This window comes from Magnolia sinica, chromosome 3, assembly GCF_029962835.1.
Source record: "Magnolia sinica isolate HGM2019 chromosome 3, MsV1, whole genome shotgun sequence".
Taxonomy (NCBI): Eukaryota; Viridiplantae; Streptophyta; class Magnoliopsida; order Magnoliales; family Magnoliaceae; genus Magnolia; species Magnolia sinica.
The window spans coordinates 38,129,600-38,156,328 of NC_080575.1; the positions used below are offsets into that span (position 1 = coordinate 38,129,600).

Below are 26,729 nucleotides of genomic sequence, written 5' to 3' on the forward strand. Positions count from 1 at the left end.
TTTGGGAAGGTGGTGGACCCCATGGATGTGGTCCAAATGAATTCTATATCAAATAGACTTTTGGTACAAGGTTGTTTTTGGGCCATTTTTAAGTCAGATTTATCATCATGTGGGGCCCACATCTAGTGAAAGGAAAGATCCATCTGGTATCTCTATGTATGGGTTTTAAAAGGTATAAATCGGGCCTCATTGGTTGGGTGTATAAAATTTTCGGTGATGGCCAAAACATGGGTACTTGGAGAAAATGTGCAGGAAACACACTACAGAATTAGTTTTGTCCCAAGTTTAAGTACGTCTCATGATCACAAGGGACTACCTTTCAGCATTCTGTCAAGTGCCCTTGGTATTCCTATATATGGAATTCAAAAAATATAAGATGAGACCAACTGATTTTGCATACATAATATTTGGTGTAGGGCCAAACATAGGTATTTTAATTTTCTGCACAACCATGTCTGGCCCTATTTTGGGATCCACTCCCCGATCATGTGGGGTACTCTTCGGCCCAAGTAAAATATTATTTCTCTATTCATTGGTATAGGTTAAATGTTCCGAGTAATATCTCACACATATCTTGTGCATGGGGTCAGCCACTAGGGCCCAAAGTTGGTCAAAAACTTAGAAAGTTAGATATGAAGTTTTAGAAATGGATTTGTCTAAACTTTAGGCCCACTTGTCAAACACTTGGGGTCCATTCTTGATGAAGTGATGGGACAACTTTGCAAAATGATATGTGGATTAGATATTCCCCAAAGTGGGACCCTTAACTACAGAGTATAGGGCCCACCACAAGGTGTCAAAGAGGCCTACATGCAATACAATTAAGTACTTGACAAAAAATTTCAGTAAACAGAAAAAGTGCAGAGGAAAGGAAATAAGTAGAATGGAAAGTGGGGCCCACACACTGGCAAAGCATAGATAAGAGAGACACACATCAATACATATGGCTATCCAAATTGAATGAACTAATAAAGTACATAAATCAAAAGTAGTCCCACTACAAAGTGCATCCACAGTAAGAGGATGTATGTTGTGGACAACATACATACACATATAAGTAGCACATGAAATGTATTGATCAAATCTCTATGATCAGATTCTCTATTAAAAAATCCAAGCCAATGGATGGTTTGGGAATACATCAATTAGGATTTTTGTAGGTTTCCAACTATATAGGGCCTTGGATCCAACTGGACCACACATAACAATTCAAGGTTTATCCTTATAGAAGTATTTGTTGGTCCACATTTTCTAAATTATATTATGAAAGAATCTAACCATAGGGACCGTACATATGATTATTAACTATCTTAAGTATATTAAGAAAAAATATCAAATACATCTGACCATTGGAATCATGGATTTGGCCCACGTAATATGTAGTCACAACAAGCACTCAAGTACATTTTTGTATAAGGCCAAGATCTCAGTCGTTCGAACTCCACTCGAGGCTTATTATATACAGTTGAAAAGGTAGTTCAATTTTTTATGAATCCAACAGAATATGTCTTTCTAATAGGTTCAATAAATGGAGCAAAAATGGGTCCGTTTTTGGCAAATCGGAACCCTCTATGTGCTGCTAGACAGCAGCCAAGTAAAATTAATGTCATGGATGATTGGACCATTAAATAGGTACGAAATTTAGCCTAGAGTTATCTCATATTGTGTTTCACATTATTATTCAACTCAGATCTTAGTATTGTTGATTTTATAAAAGTTTTACAAGTTTCTGTCTAGATACAAAAACGGAATTACATGTGAAGGGTGTGGATATAATGTTCATCATGGTGGACCATACTGACGTGGGCCATCTTGCTAACCACCATGGCAAGTAATATATGCACCTATGGGTCTCCACACCAGTGAGCCCCACATGCATCAAGAAAATATAAAATGAAGAGGAGGATGAGGAGGATGGATGGAGGGGTTATACACTTACCTCAAATGGATAGATGGTTGGATGATGATGTGTGGTCCACTCCCTATAGGTTTAATGGTGGGCCATAACTTGGCCCCACTCTTTCTCACTCTCTCTTAAAATCTTAGAAATTTCTAAGTGTAGCAAAAGTATGAGTATAAGACAGCTCCTACTTATATATAGAGAATTGAGGTTTGAGGTGACAAGATGATGTGAAAAGTTTATGGGGTCTTATTGGTGCTAAAAGTGAGGTAGAAGGTGATGCATGCCATGGGTAGTGGATGGATGAGGTGGATAGTGCTAAGCAAACATTAGCCAAGGTGGAAGAAATCTATGCATGCACTGGCAAATGGGTGATAAGGGTTGTGGGTTGTAGGTGATGCACGGTGGTTTATGAAGTAGAGTATTGCAATTAGTTATTTGAGGTGATGTTGCACAAAACAAGACATGTTGTAATATCTCGAAAAAATCCGTACAAAGACCCAAGTACCACCTCAGCCAGAAATCCCTAAGGACCATATTCTGTAGAAATTAGATGAAAATTAATTAAGTACTAAACTAAATTAATCGGTGGATTAGTTTGAACCACTTTTATACAAATGGCAAGACTCAAAACCATCAAAATTGCTGACTCAACATTACTTAAAAACCTAGGAGAAATCCCAAAAGCCTGTTGCTCTCGGGAGCACATTAAAACTTCGTATCGGACTTGGACCATACGTCGAAAGTCCATTGACTGCGAAACTATAAGATTATGACCATCTTATTGGGCTTGACAACCATCGCGGAAACTGAGCCCAAAGAATGTCCAGAAACGCACAACTTGAGCCCTGAGCAAAGTGTGTGAGAAACGCGAATATCTTTAAAAAAACGTAACGAAACTTAAGTAAATTGGGTCGTTCACTTGTGCGCGAAATTGAAGATTTTAGACCATCAGTTTCTGACCAAACTTCACCCATGGATTAGAAAAATTTCCCTGCACATATCAGTATACTTGTGGCCCTAATCGAGTGACAACGACCGTTCATCTGATACAGGTCTTTCATGGTCGATCGACCTATCCAATTGCATTGAAACCACATCCTGGCATAGATCCATCATCAGGGAACTTACCCTGCACTGTAAGTGAGTAATGGACCTTTAGATGAACCTCATTCGTCAGAAACAGTCACCCTTTGGATGTAAATCAGGTATACCATGGCCCTAGGGCCATTTGCACTAATTCTGAGCCTATATAAAGCCCTTAAACCACCTCATACTTATCCCATACGAATTTTCTCTAACCCTAGGAGAGAGAGAGAGAGAGAGAGAGAGAGAGAGAATGGGAGAAAAGAGGAAGGAAGGAAGAGAGATTCCTGGATATTGGGATTCTTTCCCATAGCTCCACCCACTGATTCACCTCTCCACCATCGTAACACGAACTATTCCAACTACGATTTAGGTTAGAAATCTGAACCCTAACGCCGTAATTAAGGTTTAGAATAGTCGTTTGTCAACCTAGCTAACGGATTTCGTGATTTAGGTACCCATTATTCCATTTTCGGGAACGTAGGATTCAAACCGCATACAAATCAAGTATTTCGATGAAAGGTGCAAACTATAAACGTTTAGGTTATGGTTTTCAATGCTTTCAATGTCAGCAATGATTTATGTCTGACTTAAATGTTGCCATATGATCTTAGTTACGAAGTTTTCGATAAATCATACATGTGTGAACTATGTTGAATATAAGATGCATTCTATGTATTTTTTGAAATACTTAAATGAATATGGAATTGTGATTTGTGCTTGACATGACTATAAATCTAGGATTCATGTTCGTCATGTGTACCACGATCTATTTGTGTAATAAATTGTGGTAGTTCATGTCGTAACTTATCTAGTCTATGTATTTAGTAATTTTTTAGTAGATCGGGGCTGCTCATTGCCCTCATAGGGTCGATTCAGGCCATGAGTAGAAGTTTGAACCAAGTCAGAGTTTTAGGTGGGCCATGGCGCTGATCAATGTCTGTAGGTTTCTCCTATCTTTGCGAGCTTGTTCTTGTGCATGGTTGCACAAGAACAACAAGGTTTTGGTCGGCGCCCTCCCCTGGACATAATGGATGACTCTGATCATCGAACCAGATGATGAAGGTGGCCCACAGAGATCGTCCGTGCGAACGCTGGCGGAAGAAAAAGGGAAGTTTTCGTTTTCAATGAGAGACCAAGTCAGCATGCCCGATCTCCTAGTTTCGGTGCACTGCGAGTGCACATGTGCTGTGCACACGCACACCACTCAAGGTGGGGTCCACAGTGATGTTTTGATAAATCAATTTCATTCATCCACTTTCTCATCGTATTTAAAGGGTTGAGTCCAAAATTGAAGCATATCTAGAGATCAGGTGGGCCCCAAATCGGTGATTTATGGCTAATCTTACCGTTGAACCACTTCCACAAATATCCAAGGGCTGAAATTTTATGTGTATGGTTACTTTTCAACACTCAGGCTGGATATAAAGTTTCGTGCCAAATGGATGGTGGAAACCCTTTGATTTTGTATTCAGGATGATTTTCAAGCATCTTTATCTTCAATCACTTAATTTTCTCAGATCTTTGGCATATCAATTCTTCAATCTCGGTCTCCTAAGATTCGTCCCTTGCCTTGGTGATTTTTTAGCATCAAATCTATGCTTTTAGTACCCTTTTCAGTCTAAGCTCCTAAATTCACCTTGCAACACAAACATGATTAAAATAAAACGTTAAGTATTATCATGTTCATAAAACTAAGTAATAACTAGGGTCTAATATGCAATATTTGACCCTCAACAACCCTCGGAACTTGCTGACGTCCATATGAATGGATGGTTTAGATATAACACATACCACTTGATCAGACCTTCAAAACATGCCGATGTCAATACAACAACTATATTGCTAGGTGGTCCCCACCATCTAGATGGCTGGTTGGGATATAACACATATATCACAAGGGGCCCCACATGGCACACCGTCGAGAGAGGGATGGTGTGAATATATAACACATATATTAAGGTGGGCCCACCTCCACATGTGCAGCATGTGTGGGGTGGGTCCCACGCCCTTAAAACGGACGGGTTATGTGGGTAAAACCCATACATTAGGTGGAGTCCCACCAGATGGACAGTGTTGATGAAACACCTACATCATGGTGGATCCCATCGTCCAACAGATTGGACGGTGTGGACATACACATATCATCAAGGTGGGTCCATGTGGTGGCCCACCAAAGCTTTGGATCAGCTAATATTTTTGTTTTACCTCCGTCCAGGTCTGTCCAAATGGACAACAAGGTGGGACCATTGGACGGGCTGGACGTTGGATATAATGCATACATGGTGGGTCCCACTTGGGTGGACGGCATGGATGAAAATACATATGCATCGAGGTGGGCCATCAACAAGGAAAGGGGGAGAGAGAGAGAGAGAGAGAGAGAGAGAGAGAGAGAGAGACGTGTGGAGGGGAGGGACTCCGCCACTATGAGCCCTCCTTATACATGATACAAAGCATACATCAAATGGGTCCTACCACATGTGGGCCTTCAAATCAACAAGATCAATGGTGAAAATTCCAAATCACCTACCGATTACACTTCTTCTTGGTTCTTTGGGATGCTAAGCTCCTTGGATTCAACTTTGATGGAGGATGATGAAGATTGAAGGGCTAGGATGAGAGATTTGGGGGTGGGAAGAGGGGCTTGGAAATGCTTGGATATTTCCTCTCTTAGGTAGCTTGGAATGGTGGAGAAAGAGAGAGAGAGGGGTGGTTGTAAGTGAGTGATGTGTGCGTGTAAGAAAGAGATGGGTGGAGAGAGAGAGAGTTGACTTTGCAGATGGCTTGTGTAAGAGAAGGATGGGTTGTGTACTTGACTAGTACTTGATTGATTGATGTGATAAATGGTAGAGATTCTCTCAGGATTCATCATGCGCTGCGTTTTCCTCAAAATAAATATGGGCCCACAACTCTTGGCCTGGGTATCGCATCAATGCGCAAGACGCAGCGTTGGAATCGCGGCAACGGCGCGATCGCAATGGTACAAGTATCGGGTCAAGTCTACTCTGATCTACAGGATGCGACTTAGGGTCACGCGTAAATGCCGATTATAAGTTGCGGGTTAACGGAATTTGACAGGGAGGATAGTGGGAGTCTATGGAACAGTACGGTGTAGGATACGGGCCTTACACCTGTCCACATCACAATCATGGTGGTTTTCCTGACCCACAATACAAGAGGATTCCATAACTGCTGGCGAGTGTGAAATCTGCGTAGTATCTCCCCTGTCATGGGCCGATAGCTGACTGAAGTTGTCCTACCTCCTGACATGTTGTATCCCTAATTCACTCCTAGGGAGTTTATAAGGGAATAGATCAACCGATAGATCTAACTGCTAGTACACTGAGATGCAACCATCAGTTAGGCCTTTGTGCGTCGGAGCTGATCCAACAGCCCCAATTTGGCATATAGGGGTTGGGGAAGGGGAGATTTCCACATTTAGATCCTCCTCTTCCCCCCTGCTATCCACAGGGGACACAGGGGAGTGCCCGACAGATCGGGAGATGCCCCTGAAACACTCTCTCGTCCCAACAAGAAGTATCCTAGATGGGACGCAAATTAACGCAGCGTTATCAGTCTCTGAATCCGGTGGGAGTGGAGTTTTATGATTAACTGGAGGAGTGCGCACCTGAGAAGTCTCTGGCTGCTGCAAATCTGCTACCACTCGATCCTCCAGGAGAAGCGGCAAACGAGGGGCTTCCAGCAGCATCCTTCTTCTTCTGCCTCCGCCAAACAGGCTTAATTGGGGTAGGGTCAGGTTGGAGTAGGAGTTGGACCCTACTTACTTAACTAGGTGAATGTACCCTCGTTTCAACACTGAGGAGTGGGGTGGCTAACAGTGGAGTGTGTGCTGACAGTGGGTGTGTACTAAAAAAAAAATAAAACAGGTGAATGAGTACGCAAAAAAAATAAATTAATAATAATAACAGTAATAGTAATCATAATAAATCACATACTGCTGTTATATCTCCCGTAAAGTGGAGGTTATTGTCGAGACATGCATATCAATGTGTAACATGAGGAGCAAAAAGTAAGATTGCGCAGTACGGTAGGGTACGACAAACGAACAACCCAGATTATTCTCACGTGAAATGTCTCTGCCAGCTCAAGGAGCGGGAGACTACCATAGTGCTTGTTTTCTCCCTCTTCCGGGGGACTTTATTTTATTTTTTAAAACCTTTTTTATTCCTTTTTAACCTTTTACTTTCTAAAGTATGGTAATGCCAGGACGCGGATCAGGTGGTGCTGTCAACGACGCCACCCCAGCGGTGGTGTGTCGTGTGTTGGGGCCTGTAGGGCCAACCTAATGTTATGCGTTTGATATCAATGCAGTCCATGAGTTTTGCCCCCTCATAAGGCATGAATCAAAATATGAAGCAGATACAAAGCTCAAGGAGACAACACGACATGACAGGAAACACCCACCGTTAAAATTCAATTTCCTAAAGCCAACTATAATGTGTATTTGTAATCCTGTTTATTAGGTCACACCGAGCCGGATGAAGGAAAGACACACATACCTGTTACATCCAAAACTTTTGTAGCCCTAAAGCAGTTTGGGCGGCGTAGATATAAAACATGTACATCACGTTGGGCCCCACAGCACCTAACACATCATCTCACCACGGCTGGGGTGGGTGTTGGCAACACCACCTAATCCGCGACCAGTAATGCCATTCTAAAGCTGTACACGGCCCGTACAACATCCGAGCTCTGTGACCACACCATGCTGTCTGTGAAATTCACTCCGTCCATCACGTGAGCCCCTCCATGTTAGGCTGGGGGCAGAAAACCAAAAAGATCCAAGACTAAACTGTGCCATACCACTGGAAATAATGGGAAGAGTACCCCCAACCACAGGTTGCAATATGGGGCCAACATGGAGTTCATTTTCAGTCCATCTTGTGCGTCGGGTGTGTTTCATCGGATGAATAGAAAATAAAAAAGTCTGCTTGATCCAAAACTCAGGTGGGCCGCACTGCATATAGTAGAGGTTTTAATCAAAGGTGATTTTATATCATCCGGCATGGGTATTCCCACGACCGTTGTGGGTCAGGCTGATTAATTGGAATGTGCAGTGAGAATGAGGGGTCCCATACAATGAGCAGAGTGGAATCACACTCACACCACAGTAGGCCCCACAGAACTCGGGCGTCTTACCTGAGCGGACATTGGGTACTATACCCCCGAGCGGAGATTGGGTACTAATCCCGAGGCGGACTAGCCAGAGGCGGATCCTTACTCTTGCTCCGGTGGTGGATCCTTACTCTTGCTCCGGTGGTAGACTCTCAGGAGTTTCAACACCCGGTCAAGGGTTCGAGTATCCATAGGTGGTGAAATCCCACTACAGCATGAGTGTGTGGGGCCTACAATGATGTATATGTTTTATCCATGCCGTCTATACATTTTAGAAAATCATTTTAAGAAATGGAAACAATGCTGAAATTAAAATATTCATAATCATTTGTTGGGCCCACTGAGATATGGTTCCTAAATCCAGCCCATCCATTATGTGTGTCCCAGTTGGATGAGGGGTCAGACCAAGTTTCAGATGTTGAGCAGCACGCCAACAATGCAATGAACCAAGATTCAATCTCTAGTTTCACCCACAAACAATAAACAATAAAAAATATAAACTACAAACAGAACTGAAGCACATTTTAAACAAACCACAAGACAAGATATATGTGAAAATATCCCAACAAGGGTAAAAAACCACGAATGCAAACTTCCACTATAAAGAAAAACGAAGATTACAAGGTAATATACTAAGCTCTCCCTTGGAAGCACAGAGAAAACTCTTTGCCCACACCTTAGATTTATTTCTTGTAACGCCCTGAAATTCGGGGGTCGAGCATAACTCAGCTCCCGAGTTTCAAAACATCACTTATGCAACATATTTAATGATGGATGTATGTTGTCTGTATGAGTACATAAAACATGGAATAGATTAAGCCAAATTGCAAACATAATTCAGGGATAAGTGAAGGACGCAAGCGGAAAACTTAAAGAAACATAAGTGTATATGTGCAGGTCCCTGAAATACGTATACATGCCAGGTCATACTTACAAGTGTTGCTATTAAAAATACAAGCATCAAATGACATTATCTATTCCAAAAGAAAACCCAGAATTCCCGCATATCAGGACATGGCTCACATGAACCCACCTAAAAACTGCATAAAAGAAAATGCGGCCTCATCATCCTCGAACTCCTGCTCTGCCTCAGGGGTCACATCAACATCTGCATCTAAGACAGTCTGGTTAGTGATTAAACACCGTCCCAGAATGTGAGAGTGAGTGATCAACTCAGTAGAACAATACTGTAAAAGTTAACATGTTATCAATTCAATCAAGCAGTAATGATAAAGCAGAACAATCAAACATGTCCTAATTACTCTTGTTAGTGTAAGGATGTATGTATAAATGATGCATGCCCTCGTCTTACTCCCTCAGCGTCTTTATCTTATGTTACGCATGACATCCTCCCGCAGTGCCAACGACTTCCACGCACATGCAAATGCGGTGCATGAACATGATTACCAAGTTGTTATTAATCCTTTTTATACAGCAAGATTGGGAAGCTAAGGTACCTTCCTCAAATCAATTTCCACACAGTGATCCATTCTAGGGTCGTCAGTCCTAGGCCATCTCATACGATCATATGGTTTTAGGTCGCTAAAAGGGGCTCGTTACCAATCAATGCACGCCTATCATACCTTCGTTACTACTCTAAGGCTCGTCGCCTTAATGCAATATTCAGGTATGCTCGAGGTCACTACAAAGGGCTCGTCACCAATCAATGTAGGCCGACAACACGAATATAGCGTCCCATACCACCATAATCGGCTCACGAGTCTGGTGTGCTCACTGGTCACTACGGGAGGCTCGTCACCCTAGCGTAGGCCGACATCTCGACCACGGTGTCCCATACCACCATATCCGTCTCATGAGTCTTAGCGGATCAAGGTACAATGGTTAACGGGATTTCATCGGTAAGTTTGATACCCTAGATTCAAACAATAGCGTCCATACATGGTGAACATACATCGGACAATTGGGTTACTTGACGAACTCGACTAGTACAAGCGCACGTTGGGTTGAACGACATAGAGTGCGCAAACACTCCGTGTGGCTAAACTACTGCCGACAACTCTAATACGACTCGGGTTCGCCAAATCACATCCCTCGTGGCGAAAGCAACCTCAGCCACGAACTCGAGGCCGATTACCGATTTTCTGGACTATTTCCTAGTCCCAAACATATTCCATTATAACAGATATGCATATACAATTTAGAACAGTAATAGAACAACAATTCAAATTATGTAGTATATGAGCATTTGCAGAATATTAACTTAACATGGATTTAAGCATAAGTAATACTTGAAGTCAAACAACAAAGAATGTGACTTGCATGTATGAAATCACACACACCAATAGGAGAGTTGAGAATCGCTTCTCAATGCCCGCAAATAGGATAATATATTGCACTTTAAACCATTCAGACATTTCTACAAACACTTAGACTATATAGTTCAACATACATGACGTATGTTGGAATGCACGCATTTAAACAATTCCTTTTACCAAGGAGTTGACACACATACAACCAGCACAAGTACACGACAAATAATCATGGCAAACACATGTTTATATTTATACGTATACGATACTTCCTACATATACATAGAATACACAAATCTCAATATAACACATATATATCAGGAACGCAAAATAAACATAGCATTTGGCATGTGAAATTGCACTCACAATAATAATAAACCATTATCTGACATTGAAAGCCGTGAAAACCATAACCTATATGAATATAGGCCGCACCTTAAACCAGAAAAAGCGCACCGAACTGATTCAAACGATAAGTCTTCGTCAACGGCAACTAGATAACCTAAGGCAAGAATAGAAATGAGCTACACAACACATAGACTATTCTAAGCTCTAAAACAGATTAGGATTAGATTAACTTACCCAAGAAGGAACTTAGAATCCCGGAATAACGATTCAAAAGTGGTGGTTTAAGGATGTAGAGTAACAGGAAAGAATCTTAAGATGATTCACCAACTTCTCTCTCACTTTCTCTCTCTTTTCCTCTCTCTTTCTTAGCTAGGGTTAGGAAATTCGTATGGAAAAGAGAGTAAGGGTTTTAAGGTCTTTATATAGGTCTAACATAGATGAAAATAGCCCCAGGACCAAGGTATACTTAAGTTATAACTAAATCAGGCCTCTCTCGATCCAACAGAGCACTTCCGGTGGTCCTTTTTCCACGTGCAGTCGGACTTAAACTCACTGACCATGGATCTAGGTCAGGCTGAGTTTTCGTACCGATCAGATTTACAGATCAGCCGTGGCGGACCACAATCAATTCAACAGTTACCGAAACTCGATCAGGTCCACAAGCATTATGACATGCCTGGGCCATCTTCCCTAATCCGATGGTGAAATTGGGTCAAAATCCAACGGTCAGATTGCTTAAAATCATCGCGCAAGCGACACAACTCAGATTTCATAAAATCATATTTAATTTCTCATCGTTCTCACATTCTTTACTTCGGACTCAATTAAATCGACCCAGGATATCATCTGGACTTGATTTTTGAGGTGATGATCAAGTCCAACATGGTGACCATAACTGTCTAAGATCATTGCTATCGAACTTTTGACGCGCGGTTCAGATCCGATCCAAAGCTTTTAAAAATTCCCAAGAGCAACTGAATTTAGCGTTGAATCCTAGATTTCAGAGTAACATAGCGCTAACGATTCTACAGGTTTTGAGTCCTGCAGATCAAATTTAAAGTGATTGATGTTAATTTCACAAGCAATCGAGTTTAACGCTAATTAACCTACAAATAACTTCTAAGGAAACTAGAGGTAGTACTCGGGTCTTGGCACGAAATTTTTCGGGTCATTACATTTCCCATACCCTATAAGAGCCCTAGGGACACCTATTTATAGTTTAGGCAACTTTCCTTTCGCACCTCTGCAAAAATCGATTTAAAAATTCGCAGTCCGCATCAAATCCGAAAATGAATCTGCGTAACCTTGACTGGTCGAGTAGGCTGCTCGACCGGTCGAGCATGGGCCATGACTGGTCAAGCACCTCGGAATCTAAAACCTGATGCTCGCTGGATTTTGAGTCGAGTCAATCCTCGACTGGTCGAGTGAGCCACTCGACTGGTCGAGCAGGGTACTCGACTGGTCGAGCGGCCCCCAGATGTGGCTCCACATCTTAACAATCTCCCACTTTGAGACACATCTCCATAAACTTTCGTCTTCTACATCTGGAATGCATCACCTCCTCATTTTCAAGCCTGAAGACCAATCAAAGCTGAACAGAGCTTCAGTTTCTCCCGTGTGACCGCCTTAGTCAGCATATCTATAGGATTCTCACTTATATGAATCTTCTCCAGAGCAATTGATTCATCTTCCAGTAACGAACGTATGAAGTGATATCTGATGGCAATATGCTTGGTCCTTAAATAAAAGACTGAATTCTTAACCAAGTGTATTGCACTCTGACTGTCACTGTACAGCTTGTAATCTACTTGCTTCTTACCCAACTCTTCCATGAAACCTTGCATCCACACCATCGCTTTGCACGCTTCTGTAGCTACAACATATTCTGATTCTGTCATACTGATAGATATTATCTTCTGTAACTGAGAGGCCCAGCTAACTGCAGCACTACCTAGAGAAAAAATATAACCTATAGTGCTTCTTCTGCCGTCGATATCTCCTGCTAAATCTGAATCCACGTAACCTTATAACTTGATTTCCGATCCTCTATAACACAACCCTACATCCTAATACCTACCAGGTATCTGACGATCCACTTCACAGCTTCCCAATGTTCCTTCCCGGGGTTGTTTATGAACCTGCTAACAACTCCCACTGCTTGAGTAATGTCTGGCCTTGTGCTTACCATAACATATATAAGACTCCTAATAGCTGACGCATATGGGACTTTAGCCATGTAGTCTCGTTCCTCCTGCGTCTTTACCCTTGCTCCTTAGATAACTTGAAGTGGTTGGCTAATGTAGTGGTAACCGGCTTAGCACCTCCCATATTGAATTGATAAAGTACCTTGGCTATGTACTCTGCATGTAACAAAACTAGTTTCTTGTTTTCCCTTTCACGCTTTATCCTTATGCCTAGGATTTGTTTTGCAGCTCCTAAATCCTTCATTGCAAATTCTCTAGACAGTTATCTTTTGAGATCTGAGATGTCCTTCATGCTTGAATTGGCCACAAGCATATCATCAACGTAGAGAAGAAGGATGATGTACGACGTATCAAACTTCTTCAAATAACAACAGTGGTCTGCATGACATCTCCTAAAACTGTTTCCTGACATGAAATTATCGAACTTCTTGTACCACTGCCTCGGGGCCTGCTTTAGGCCATATAGACTCTTTTTCAGTTTACACACCTTGGTCTCCTTTTCTAATACCACGTATCCTGTCGGCTGATGCATATATATCTCTTCTTCAAAGTCCCCATGAAGAAAGACTGTCTTAACATCTGGCTGTTCTAGATGTAAGTCCTCTGTAGCCACTATACTCAAGAACATGCGAATCGTAGATATTTTCACTACCGGCGAAAATATTTCAGTGAAATTGATACCTGCCTTTTGTTGAAACTCTTTCACAACCAGTCTAGCCTTGTACCATTTCGAACCATCGTGTTGCTCCTTCAGTCTGTAAACTCACTTGTTATAAAGAGCTTTCTTACCCTTGGATAGATTGACTGGCTCCTATGTATGATTAGACTCAAGAGAGTCCATCTCATCATCCATGGCCTGCTCCCACTTAACCCATGTATCTGACTGTAATGCCTCTTCAAAACACTTTGGTTTACCATTATCTGTTAGCAGTAGATAGTGTAAGGAGGGTGAGTATTAAACTGTAAGTCTCCTCTCCCGAGTAGACCTCCTCACAACCGGTGTATGCAGCTCTACCTCATAATGCTCCTGTGCATGATCATCCTCTGGCATTGTAACACCCGTATCCGGTAACTCTTTCAACTCTACGAATTCTTTCTCCTCGACCTTATTTTCCTACACACTGTCCTTATGCATCACTTTTTCATTGAAGACTACGTCCTTGCTTCTGATGATTTTCTTGTTTTCTACATCTCAAAACCTGTAACTAAAATCATGCTGCCCGTAGCCTATAAACGTGCACCTCCTAGATTTCACATCCAGCTTATTTTTGTGCTCTGCATCAATGTAAACATATGAAGTGCAACCGAACACTCTAAGATATATAAGGTTCACTTCTTTCTCGGTCCACATTTCTTCTGGTAGCCCACCATCCAATGGTGTTGAGGGACTTCTATTGATGAGATATGCGGTAGTATTCATAGCATCTGCCCAAAAGGTCTTGGGTAACCCTACATGTAACCTCATGCTCCTGGCACGCTCAAGGATGGTCCTGTTAATGCGTTTAACTACACCATTCTGTTGTGGTGCCCCTAGAATCATTTTCTGATATTTGATTTCATTTGCCGCACAATACTCCTCAAATCTCTTATCACAGTATTCTCCCCCATTATCAGATCTGAGACATTTTACTGTTTTACCTATCTCATTTTCTACCATTATTTTTCACTTCTTAAATACATCAAACACATTAGATTTGTGCTTTAAGAAATAAATCTACAGTTTTCTACTAGCATCATCAATAAAAGAAATAAAATAACATGAACTACCAAGAGATGATACCTGTACCGGTCCTCACACATCAGTATGTATAAGCTCCAACAGATGTGTCTTTAGAGCACGTCCTGTCATCTTGAAACTTATCCTCTTCTGTTTACCATACATGCAGTCCTCGCAGAATTCCAAGTCAATAGACTTCAGCCCTGGTAACTTCCCTTTTGACAATAGCACTTTCATCCCCTTCTCACTCATATATCCCAACCTCTGATGCCAGAACTACCCATTCACTTCAGTTGATGCGACTGTGAGTGAACTATACGATCCTGAAGACACGTACAAAGTACCTTCCTTCTTGCCTCAAGATATCACCAAGTCACCTTTTGTGATTTTTCAGAAATCACTAGTGAATGTTGTCACATAACCGATATTGGTCATCTGCCCCACTGAGATCAAGTTCCATTTCAAACTCAGAACATATCTGACATTCTTTAATTTCAAAGTTGTTCCTTCTTTCTGATTTATATGAACGTCTCCCTTTCCAACAATACTGCACAGCTCATCATCACTCAGGTAGACTCTCTCAAAGTTACCTGATACATAATCACATAGAACTTCCTTACACGAAGTAGCATGAAATGAAGCACTCGAGTCTATAACTCAAGACTCATTCCTCGCATCAAGAGATAAGATCAGTGCCTCTGTGTCACTCTCTTTAGATAGATTCACTAAATCCTTCCTTCCTTGAGAATTTCCTTCTTGTTTCTTAAGCGCCCTATAATCACGTTTCATGTGCCCCTTCTTTTCGTAATGCCAACACCTGTCTTTATCTTTCAGTCCCTTAGACTTCTTCCTCGATTTAGAGCGTCCGTGTTTATTGTCTCCTTTGTTCAGTGTTCTTCCTCTTCCTTCAACGTTTAGAGCATTCCCTGAATCCTATGAAACTCCTAATGCCTTTCTTCTAGATTCTTCGTTGAGAATTAGATCAGCCATATCATCAAATTTCAGTTTTGTTAACCTCGAAGAATTGCTCACAGCAATCACTAAACCATCCCAACTGTCTAACAAACTGGATAAGATCAATAACGCCCTGACCTCATCCTCAAAAACAATGCCAATGGATTTCAACTGGCTCGTGACTATATTGAACTCGTTTAGATGTTCAGCCACGCTCCCACCATCTGACATCTTCATGTTGAGTAGCTGTTTCATAAGATGAACCTTGTTGAATGCTGAGGGTTTTTCATACATGGTGGCTAGGGCTTCCATCAATTCTTTTGTGGTTTTTACCTTGGATATATTGAAGGCGACGCTCTTAAACAAAGAGAGTTGGATCGTTCCTAAAGCCTTCCGATCCAATAAAAGTCATTCATCATCTATCATCTTTTCTGATTTCTTCTCTTTTCCTCCTAGAGGAATATAGAGGTCCTTCTAATATATATCATCCTCCATCTGCATTTTCTAAAAGGCAAAGTTTGAACCATCAAACTTCTCAATTCTAGTCTTCCCTTCTTCCATCACCACTCCCAATAGAACTAAACTAATAGCTCTGATACTAGTTGTTGCGCAGCACGCCAACAACGCAGTGAACCGATATCCAATCTCCGGTTCACCCACAAACGATAAACAAGAAGAAATATAGACTATAAACAGAATTAAAGCATTCCAAACAAACCACAAGACAAGATATATGTGGAAAAACCCCAACAAGGGTAAAAAACCACGGATGTAAACTCCACTATGAAGAAAAACGAAGATTACAAGGAAATATTCTAACCTCTCCCTTGGAAGTACAGAGAAAACCCTTTGCCCATATATTAAAATTATTTTCCATACCCTAGAAAAGCCCTAGGGACACTTATTTATAATTTAGGCAACTTCTCTTTCGCACCACTGCAAAAACCGACTCAAAAATTTGCAGTCCGCATCAAATCTGGAAACGAATCTGCGTAACCTCGACTGGTCAAGCAGGCTGCTTGACCGGTCAAGCGGACTCTTGACCGATCGAGCATGGGCCATGACTAGTCGAGCACGGGCCACGACCGGTCGAGCACCTCGAAATCCAAAACTTGATGCTCACTGGACTTTGAGTCGAGTCAGTCCTTGACTGGTCGAGTGGGCCACTCGACCAGTCGAGCAGGGCACTCGACTGGTCGAACAGCCCCCAGATGTGGCTCCACATCTCAACATCAAATCCAAGTTTCAAGTGGGCTCCACCAAGTACTTTTATATGTTTTAAGCATGTCTTCACATGATTTTAGATGGTATTGCCCACCGGAGTTCCGTATATGGTTGATTTTTGGGATATCCTATAATTTAAAGGGTACCCATCAAATGCATGGTGTTGATGTTTGACACACATCATGGTGGGGCCCACACAACTCGACCTCATGGGAAACATAGAACCATTTCCCATATATATATATATACACCCACAGTGATGTATATGTTTTATTCATGTCGTGTATCCGTTTTAGAAAATCATCTTACAAGATGAGTCCCAAAATGAAGCTGATCGAACTCTCAAGTGAACCACACTACAGGAAACAATGGGGAGTGATTTCCTATAGCAAAAAGCCTCCTGGGGCATAGAAGTTTTAGATTAAGTTGATATGTGTGTGACTGTGTGAGTGTGTGTGTGTGTGTGTGCGCGCACGCGCGCGCGTGCATATATGCATATATATCCTTTCATAGGCATTTATGTGACCTTATGAAGAATATGGTAAATAATCCTCATTGTGGACCCTAGGAAGGTTTCAATGGTTGGAGTCATTGTCACTACTGTTTCCTATGTTGTGGCCCACTCGAGCCTTCGATCTGCCTTTTTTTTTTGGATCATGTCCTAAAATAATCTTTCAAAATGGATAGACGACTTGAATAGAAGCGGTGGACCTACAGAGCCCATGACAGGACCATCCATCTCTAGCTAGGTCCTGGTGGGAGTATTACCCAATCCATGCCCTTCACTACAAGTAAACAGGGCAAAGCCGATGCTGGAGGGAATCATTTGTCAACGCTAAACTAAAAGCAGGCGCCGGTAAATAATCCATATAAATACAAGTTACAAAAACTTACCCTACGTTTGCGACAACTCTCTCCTCACCCCCGAACTATCTTCCTCTCTCCCCGCCCCCATCTCTCTCTCTCTCCCTGCCCTGACTGTCTCTTTCTCTCTCTCACACTCTCTAATGGCGGCATTTAAATCAATCTCTTGTCTCGTGTTGGGATGCCACAACGAAAGCCATAGCCCTAAAATCCAATCCCTTTCTCACCATCTCATCTTTTCAAGAGGAATCGGTTCCAAACTCTTCATTGGATGTAAAACCCATCTTCCCCAGGTATGAAAAATCTCTCAGGTTTTTGTTTCCGTTTGGTTGTTTTTTACTTTCATTGATGGCATTCCCCCTTTATCCCTTGACAGATTTCATCATTTCAGATTTCATACTTTCACCTATTCACTTCCATTTTTGTCATCCTCTGCTCCAAAGGTCGAACCAGAGTTGAATCTCTTGATTGGATTCCTGTCTCTGAAAGTTGTTCTGGAACTAGAAGCCATGGATAGGCCATTGCTCCCCACCAAGGGCTTAGACGACTTCAAGCCCTTCATCCGAAAAGAGATGCTAAACCTGATGATCTTTCTTTTTTAATTTAGCAGGAAAGCATCTCAGGCTTGCGGCCTTTCATGTTCCCAAATCTTATAAAAACTGCATCACTACCAGGACTTTGTAGATTTTGTTTGGGTTAATGCATCTGTTTTCTTATTTTCTTTTTGTCCGGCCCCATTTTGACTGTGATGTAATTTCTGTATGAGGCCGTTGAAATATGATCAATTAGTGAAATTTTGATTTATTTTTATTTCATTATTCTTCTTCTACTAATTGTGGTGGTTGTTGTTGTTGTTTTTATTTTTTGGTTTAGCCCCATTTTGACTGTTATTTAACTTCTATATGATGCCGTTTCCATCCTATATGAATTAGATTGATGATGAGAGGATCCAACATGCTTATTTTCCAATGATTATAACAGGTAGTGTTGCACTATGCCAATGTATCAAAATGGGACTATAGACGTTCATTTTTAATGTTCTGCATAGTTGTCTGCAGCTGCTATCTACATCTCTTCTAATGTTCCACCACATGTAGGGCAAGGTAATTTTGCTGATACTAAAAGTTAATGAAATGCCAATTAGCCCACTAGGAGATAGGTTTATCGTTATTTCTCTGTGTTATCATGAATAATTCATATGTTCATCGTGTACCGAAGTATATCCAAAAATCGATGACTCTTCATATTAGTTGCTCTTTTTGGGCAAAGTAATGATGAAATGAAAACCATTTTACTAATGTAAGTTTCCTATCAGGTTTCTTCTGTATTTATTGTTGGATTATAGAGTATTTGACTAATCAGATCAAACCTTCATTCACACTTGAAGTTCACTATATCACTGATCTTAACAAGATGCTTGCCTTCAAAACTCTATTTAAAAAATAAATTTTATAGAGATCTCGTTCTTTGTTTGAGTTTCACTGGTTTGTCTTGTTTGATAAATATGTATTGAAGGGGTATCTGGTTTGGAAACCACTGTTTTAAGGAAACAACAACATGCAATGGTAATTGATGTAGTTAATTGAAGAACTTGAACTTGAGGGTATGTTTGGATAGTGATTAGTGAGACAAGAAAAAATTGTTATCCAAGATTTCCATGACACAGATTCCCATGAATTCCATTTGGGAGGTTTGTTTTGATAGGAAGTGGAAACCTAGAAAAGCTCTCACATCGATCGGTTACTTGTATCTTGTGTGTGAGAGTTTGACTAGTGTTTGGGTAACTATTGCTTTTTGAAATCCGATATTTCTTTTGCCATCCAAACACTCTGAAATGTCCCATTATGGGAGAAGTCATCCATTTATTTTCTTGTCCTACTATCCAAACATGCCCTCATCCAATTTTTTAAGTATTTTCTTTTACTTTGTTTTATTTTATATGAGTATGTTTTATTGTGTATTCTTAATATGGGGTTTATACTTTTTATTCAATATTTTTGGTCTTTGCTTGCATGGATATGTTTTATCATTTTTAGTTTTTACTTAGCATCGGATGCTTCTTTCAGTTTTATTATTTTGGGCTAATTACTAATCTTTAATTGAATGGTTTTGTTTTGTTTCAGACCACTATTCCATTTTCTTTTTCTATATCAGAATCAACCACCCTTTTGTTTGATAATTATCTGAATTGGTATATGTGTTTTTTATTAATTAGTCATACATATCGTGTTGGGCTTTGCATGTTATCCCTTCTGTTTCTATTTTCCTTGTATGTATTAGTTGGTCCATCTGGTTCAATAACTTATTTTCACTTTCAGGCTTTTAAGGGCATTTTTACCGGTTTGAGCCAAGGCTGTTGGTAAAGAGAAATTTGGAAAAAGCATGAAAAAAGTCAGCTGTGGTGCCTTGGAAATGTAGGAATTTCTCAACCCCATCGATCCAAAAAAACGCTCTCCAAACACCTATCTTCTCTGTTTTTTCTTCTCCCAGAATCTCCCATTCTGTTTCATTTCCTCATTCTTTTCTTTATTGGTAGATTAGATGTTTGTTCTTGTTATTTTTGAGAACAATGGGAAGATTCAGACACTTGGTTTTGTTGTTTCTTGATGGGTAGCATTGAAACCAAAGGAAAGACATGCACAGATATATCAGAGTGAGTTTTTTCCTCTGTTTTTTTTAGTGATATAAAACATTGGTTTTTGTTGTCTTTCAAATCAATGGTACACACCAGTTGTTTGTTTGAGTGTTTCACAAAGTCTTGGAAGTTGGTTTTTGTCCTGACATTAGGATTCGGTGGTTTTATCATTTAAATCAAATGATATATACTAGTTCCAGGTGTAAATCTATATTAATTAGGCTCATGTCTGACCTGATTAAATTCTTTTAAAGCCCAAGCCCTATCTGTTAATCAATTCTGCATTTCTATTAATACCATGTAATATATATACATATATTTTAGATAGGCTTAATACATATCCATATGGCTAACATACATTACTATCATGAACCAGGCCCAACCCAACATTATCTGATGGGCCAATTAGCTTGATTTGAGCTGAGTTGATTACTAATAAGGCCCAAACATTTACACACGACCAAACTTGATGAACCTGGAGTCTTGGCCCAGACCCAATCCATGAGGGAACAAGCCTGAAGGCTTGACTCACTGGCCTGAACTGTTGACATCCAAGCTGTCACTTGTCAGGCCAAAATGAAAAGCATGACAAACTAGCTTGGTCCATTTACAGCCCTATATGCTAGTAATGAACTTGCATTCAATATAATCTAGCATTTTTTGGTTGCCTCTCCTTAAGATAGTATTTTTCAGTAAATCTCAAAGTACCGTAGTAAATCTCAATAGTATATGAGATTATACTTGAGCTTCATCATTGATTTATATTTTAAGCATACGAAGATTGTTAGTTGTAACAACCTTTTTCCCAGGTGCTGCTCCCACTCCCGCTCCAGCCTATGGTTCCTATTTATTTATAGATGATGGTGTTTTAAAATAGATGCTTCTTCTCTCCCAAACCCAATTGGCTCTTCTCTTCACACTTCATGCAACCATATGGCTAGCATAAAAAGGGGTCTCTTATCCTATCCTCTCAGTTGGTTCCTCCCTACTACTTTGACGAATGTCATAATTCCCTCATTATAACTATTGTTAAACTTTGTCCAAGCATGAGCTTTCATACAAGATGTGTTTCTAGATCCTTGATTTTGTTTGTTATCTTGCAAGTAGGGATGAAATAAACTTAGACAGGTCAGTGATCATGAGGCACAGGCCAGGAAGGCACATAAGAAATGGGCAAAGAGTAACTTCAAGTAAAGGAGACAATTTCTACAAATACTTTTGAAGTATATTATTGAACACCAAGAGCTAATTTGCGAGTACGGAATTCATTTAATAGCCACCACTTTTTTCTTTTTTCTTTTTCTTTTTCTTTAAGTATTGCATTTGTTCACTTTATTTTGTAATTGTTTTGTTGTTAGTGAGTCCATAAATATTTATGTTGGAAGAACTAACAAAATGAGAGTACCAAGCTTCTTTAAGCTACATCAATAGTATGTAAAAAATGGGGACATAAAACATGCATATGAAAAAGATTTTGCTCAGTTGGGTTTCTCCCCAATTTAATGAAAGAAAGAAAATTGATGGATTCTTAGCCTTCTTTCAAGCTGCATTTGCAATTCTATAGACAGTTCTTGGCCTTAGCACCATGATCTGAAGCACATTTGCACTGCATGGAGTTTGCAATACTCATCCATTTGTGTCATCAAAGATGTACTTTTCTTCTTTTAAGTTGTTTCTTTATTTCTTAGCATGTACTTTGAAGGACCAAAATCCTCCATATCAGTGTTCTTTATGTCACGAGTTTCTCTGGTCACTTCTATTTGAAACATTACTGATAGCTATTTCATCGATGTTGATGGTAACAGCTCCCATTCATGTTGTGCATAGAGAATAGCTATCGTATATGTAATAGAAATTTGTTGCTAGATAGCATGATATATGCTTCTTTGCCTTAGGTACCAAGTTGCCATCATAGGTGTGTCAAGTGTTAGGAAGTCTGAAGCCCCTTTGGGGCATCACTCAGTGTGAAAATATTCTTTGTATTCACTTGGCTATTTTCTAATGCCTCCTTCTTAGCCTTTTTTAAATAATAAATTAACTATACATTGATCCATGTTTTATAGTGAACAAAACTTTTTCTTGAGATACAGGTAAAACAATTGTAGATGCTTCTTTGGGAGAGATTACGACTACATGTGAGAAGATCTCTTGGCTTCTTACAAATCTGCTATCATAAAAGTCATCGTACATTACCAAATTAATACTATTGATATTAAATCTTATCAAAACATCATAAAATTTTATTGTGAATAATGGTTATCTTTTAATGTTTAACTGTGATTTTTTACATAAAACCTGAGAACTAGTTAATGTAGGTCCTAAAACATGCAAGTTGGTCTGACTGTTTCTTTTTCCGAGTTATTCAAGCTGCTCTTGCTACTGTTAGAGCTCCAGAGACCCTGGTCCATGTAATAATAGGGTATGATTTTGTGGCATTCTGTGGTTTCATATATAATGGCTGACTTGGCTTGGAAGTTCTAGTAGTGAACTCTTGAAAGTATTTTATTTTTTGTAAGGATTCTTCATAATTCAATTTTTACTAGTTCATAAGTACTAAGCTTCTACCTCCACATTTTTATTTGATTGTTCCTAAATTTTGTTTAGTTCTACTTTGGTTGCCCTCCTAGTGCATTTAACAGATGGATATTATAATGTTTGCCACAGATTTCATTCTCAAGTTATTTAACTCTCCTTTGAATTACAACACAGGTGCAAGCGCTTCCAGCTGAGTACCTAAAGCCAAGGGAAGCAAAAATCATGGCACCCACATGGCTGAATGCCCTTGCAAGTGCAGCTTCATATTACCTTTTCTTTTTCTTTTTTAAAAACCTCTTTACTCATTTTCCAGTTTTTCTCTATTATAATGTATGCTTGTCTTAATACCCATTATTATTAAAAACTACTAAATGACATGCTGTCATGATTATTTTTTAATGAATACTCATATTATCTAATTTCAAGATATTGATTATTACATTTGGACCATTATCTTTTAAGAATTTCATATACATCCAAAATGTAAATATATATGTATATAGTTGTATAACAAGCCTGTAATTTTTTACTATTTCTCATGTTAATGTTGGCATAAGAATGTGATATTTAGAATCGGGTGTGTTTTTATAAATCTTTTGATGGTATCTCACGATTTTCAAAATCATATTTCTTGCACTGACTGAAACCATATAATCCTCCATGGCATTTGTTCTTTCTCACAATTTAATTATGCTCTGAGGTCATATAAAATATATTTTTAGTCATGTGATATTATATCCTTGTCAGAGCTTGACCTTTTGAAAGCTTTGAGCTGTTGGCCAGTGATGATATCCGTTTACCAAAATACCATCTTTCAGGATTGAATGGCATTGAATCCTTGCTGTTCTTCCGCAATTTTGAGGCCTTTCAATTTATTGAGTGTAAAGCTTGTACTATAGTTTCTGTTTCATTAATTTCCAATATGTTTGATTAATCTGTTTAAAACATCCAACCCTTTGTGAATGTTAGTGTGTTAGAAAAAACATTGTTTCATTATAATTGCTAGCAGTTACACCATTCAGGCATTACAATACTTGGTAATTGAAATATCCAATGCATCTAGATGTCCCCAATTCAAAAGATCCTGAAGTAATCTCATGTAGTTTTGTTTCTCAAAATTCTAAAGACTTACCTTTATAATTGGTAAAATCAGAGAAGCTATGTTGGTGGGTGTTGTGGGAAGATCTGAGTCCCTTCAATTCCGAGGTCCGACACCACACTAATCGGATCGGATGCATAAGAGTAAAACTGTAGGATTGATCTGAAGGAAGATCCTCGGCTTAACCTCAGTTGAGCTCCTGCACCGAGGTTGTTGGTTCGGAATAATCTAAGACCGAGGCAGTCAATGCGAAGATCATACCAGAACCTACTTGCGAGATCTTGAACTGCTCTAGTACTGCCCGACCAGAGATGAATCGTTCGACCATTTACATCTGTGCCACCCATTGCGGGAAAACTCAACTCGACGGGTTAAGTCCGCCGCCCACCTCGGAGCTCAGAGGGGAGACCTCCAGAATACCTAACAGACAAGTAGGGCCGAGTCCATCATAAGTCCAGATCGGAACTCGGCTCGGACTCAGGACGCTGTCCTCGCTTAATAACTCAATGGCAAAAGCCCATGTGTATGATGTTCTAGGTCCGAGGCTCAGAGTCAGGGCCTCTTTGGCTTGAAGTCCTGAGCCGAGGCCAAGGCCAGATGTGGACGTTCCATGCGCTAAACTAAGAAACTACCTTAAGCGAACACGACCGATTGTCTCACCCACAGATACGCATGGTATGTTGCACAATCCCCGAATTACGGATAATATCTCCATGATCATAGAATCCCACTAATTGAGTGAATCATGCTGAGATTACCAGACCCAGACCGTCCAATAGGCAGGTATAAATATAAAGGGACTCCATTGCTACAGGTACGCAACATCTTGCACTCTCTTACTACGCCTGAACTTAGACCCAGATTCCCTTGACCAGACTTAGGCATTGGAGGTTCTCCTACTTAGACCATGATCTCCTTTGCTCGTTGCGAGTGTGCAGATTCAAGACGCTGAAGCGGTTCGGAGTTCGCGGGTCAGAGTGGAGAGTCATCCAGGTTTTGTCATCAACATTTTTGGCGTCGTCTATGGGAATCTAATACGAAAGGTCAGGTTCCTACTATTACGTATTATGGTGAGAAGGAAGAAGAAAATGGTAGTTGTGGAACCAGAGGAAAATGATCAGACCCGTTCCTCTTCATTACTTCATGCCGAATCGGCCCCATGGCCTTCCCAGTGTTATCGCAATCGGGCTAGCAAATATCAAGCTATGCAGAGCGAGATACAAGCCCTACGCGATGAAATTAATCAGATGAAGTGGCAACAGGAGCCATGGCCACATCCTATTTAGGAAAATCCTGTTCAGGAAATGTCGGTCCGGTAGTGGAAGCCCATTCTCCGACGAGGAGTATGAGACCCGAGGGATCTCAGTGGCAACCCGCTAGGGCACCAGCTTCGGTTCAGGATCCTCCCCCGACCCAAATCCGAGCTTCAGTCCAGAATATAGTAACTCGGGTTCTGACGAATGCCTCGGTCACCTCGGCCCTGTCACCAACAGATCTTCGCCACAAGTTAGAAAGGAGGAGGGGAAGGATAACTCCCGAAATAGAAGACACCCAAGAGATAGTGGCTAAAAGCAAAGATCCTTGGGAAACACGATTCGCGAAACTCAACAACAAGATCCTAACACTAGAAAAGAATCAGCAGCTGTCGTCAGTTTTTGCTGCTGTTCAAGCGATGATGGAAGAGACTGAGCCTCCTTTCACCTCTGTGATCATGAGCGAGGTAATGCCCCAGAGGTTCCGGATACCTCCCGTCATCCAATACTCTGGGTCTGGTGACCCATCCGAACATGTGGAGGCTTATCGCTCATGGATGCAATCCAGATAGCGATAGATGCGATGATGTACAGAGGGTTTTCAAGCACACTCATGGGATCTGCTCAGAGTTGGTACCGCCAGCTCAAACCCAACTCCATTGATTCCTTCGCGGAGCTTAGCCGATCATTCCTTACCCAATTCATAAGTGGTAAGAAGAGTCAGAAATCAAATACTCACCTATGCACCATCAAACAAGAGCCAAAGGAATCATTGAAAGACTACATTGCTCATTTCAATGAAGAAGCATTACAGGTGGAGGACTATGACGACAAGATGACGCTCTCTCCAGTGTTCAGAGGTCTAAAAGAGGGGAAGTTCGCCTTCTCCATTGGGAAGAATCCTCCGAAGATATTAGCCCAGCTCATCACCAGAGCTTAAAAGTACACTAATGCTGAGGAATTCTCCAACGCCCGCAAGAATGTTCAAGTAACAGAGCTGACTGATAAAGGGAAGAGGCCAAGGAACGAAGAACCTCAGACACCGAGCAAAGGGCAAGATGACCGCGCTCCCTGCGATCGTCATCCAAGCAGAAAATCAAAGGGTAAATTCCATTCCTATACCCCCCTCAACACATCCACCGACCAGATTCTACTGGAGATCCTAGGGCAGAAGCTTCTGAATTGGCCTGTTTGTATGACGGCTAACCCGGATCATCGAGACAAATGCAAGTATTGCCGTTTCCACTGAGATCACTGCCACAACATAGCCAACTGTGTGGACCTCAAGGATGAGATTGAGACTCTCATTTGCAAGGGTTATCTATGCCGATATACCAAGGAAGAAAGAACAACTCGAAAAGAAGAGCGAGAGCAGCCGAATAACACCCCAGAAGAGCAAGCCGAAATTTGCACCATCTTTGGTGGCTCGTCCGGTGGAGGAGACTCAAACCGGGCTCGAAAAGCTCACTCTCGGAAGTTTGATCCGGAACATTACATCCACATG

General features: G+C 40.8%; 1 non-coding gene across 1 annotated transcript; it reads left to right on the forward strand.

The window, feature by feature from the left end:
* The first annotated feature begins 23,649 nt into the window (after nucleotides 1-23,649).
* Nucleotides 23,650-23,739, forward strand: LOC131241727 (small nucleolar RNA SNORD96 family). Its single transcript, XR_009169286.1, has one exon. It is a non-coding gene; the product is annotated as a small nucleolar RNA SNORD96 family (small nucleolar RNA).
* Nucleotides 23,740-26,729: the final 2,990 nt, after the last annotated feature.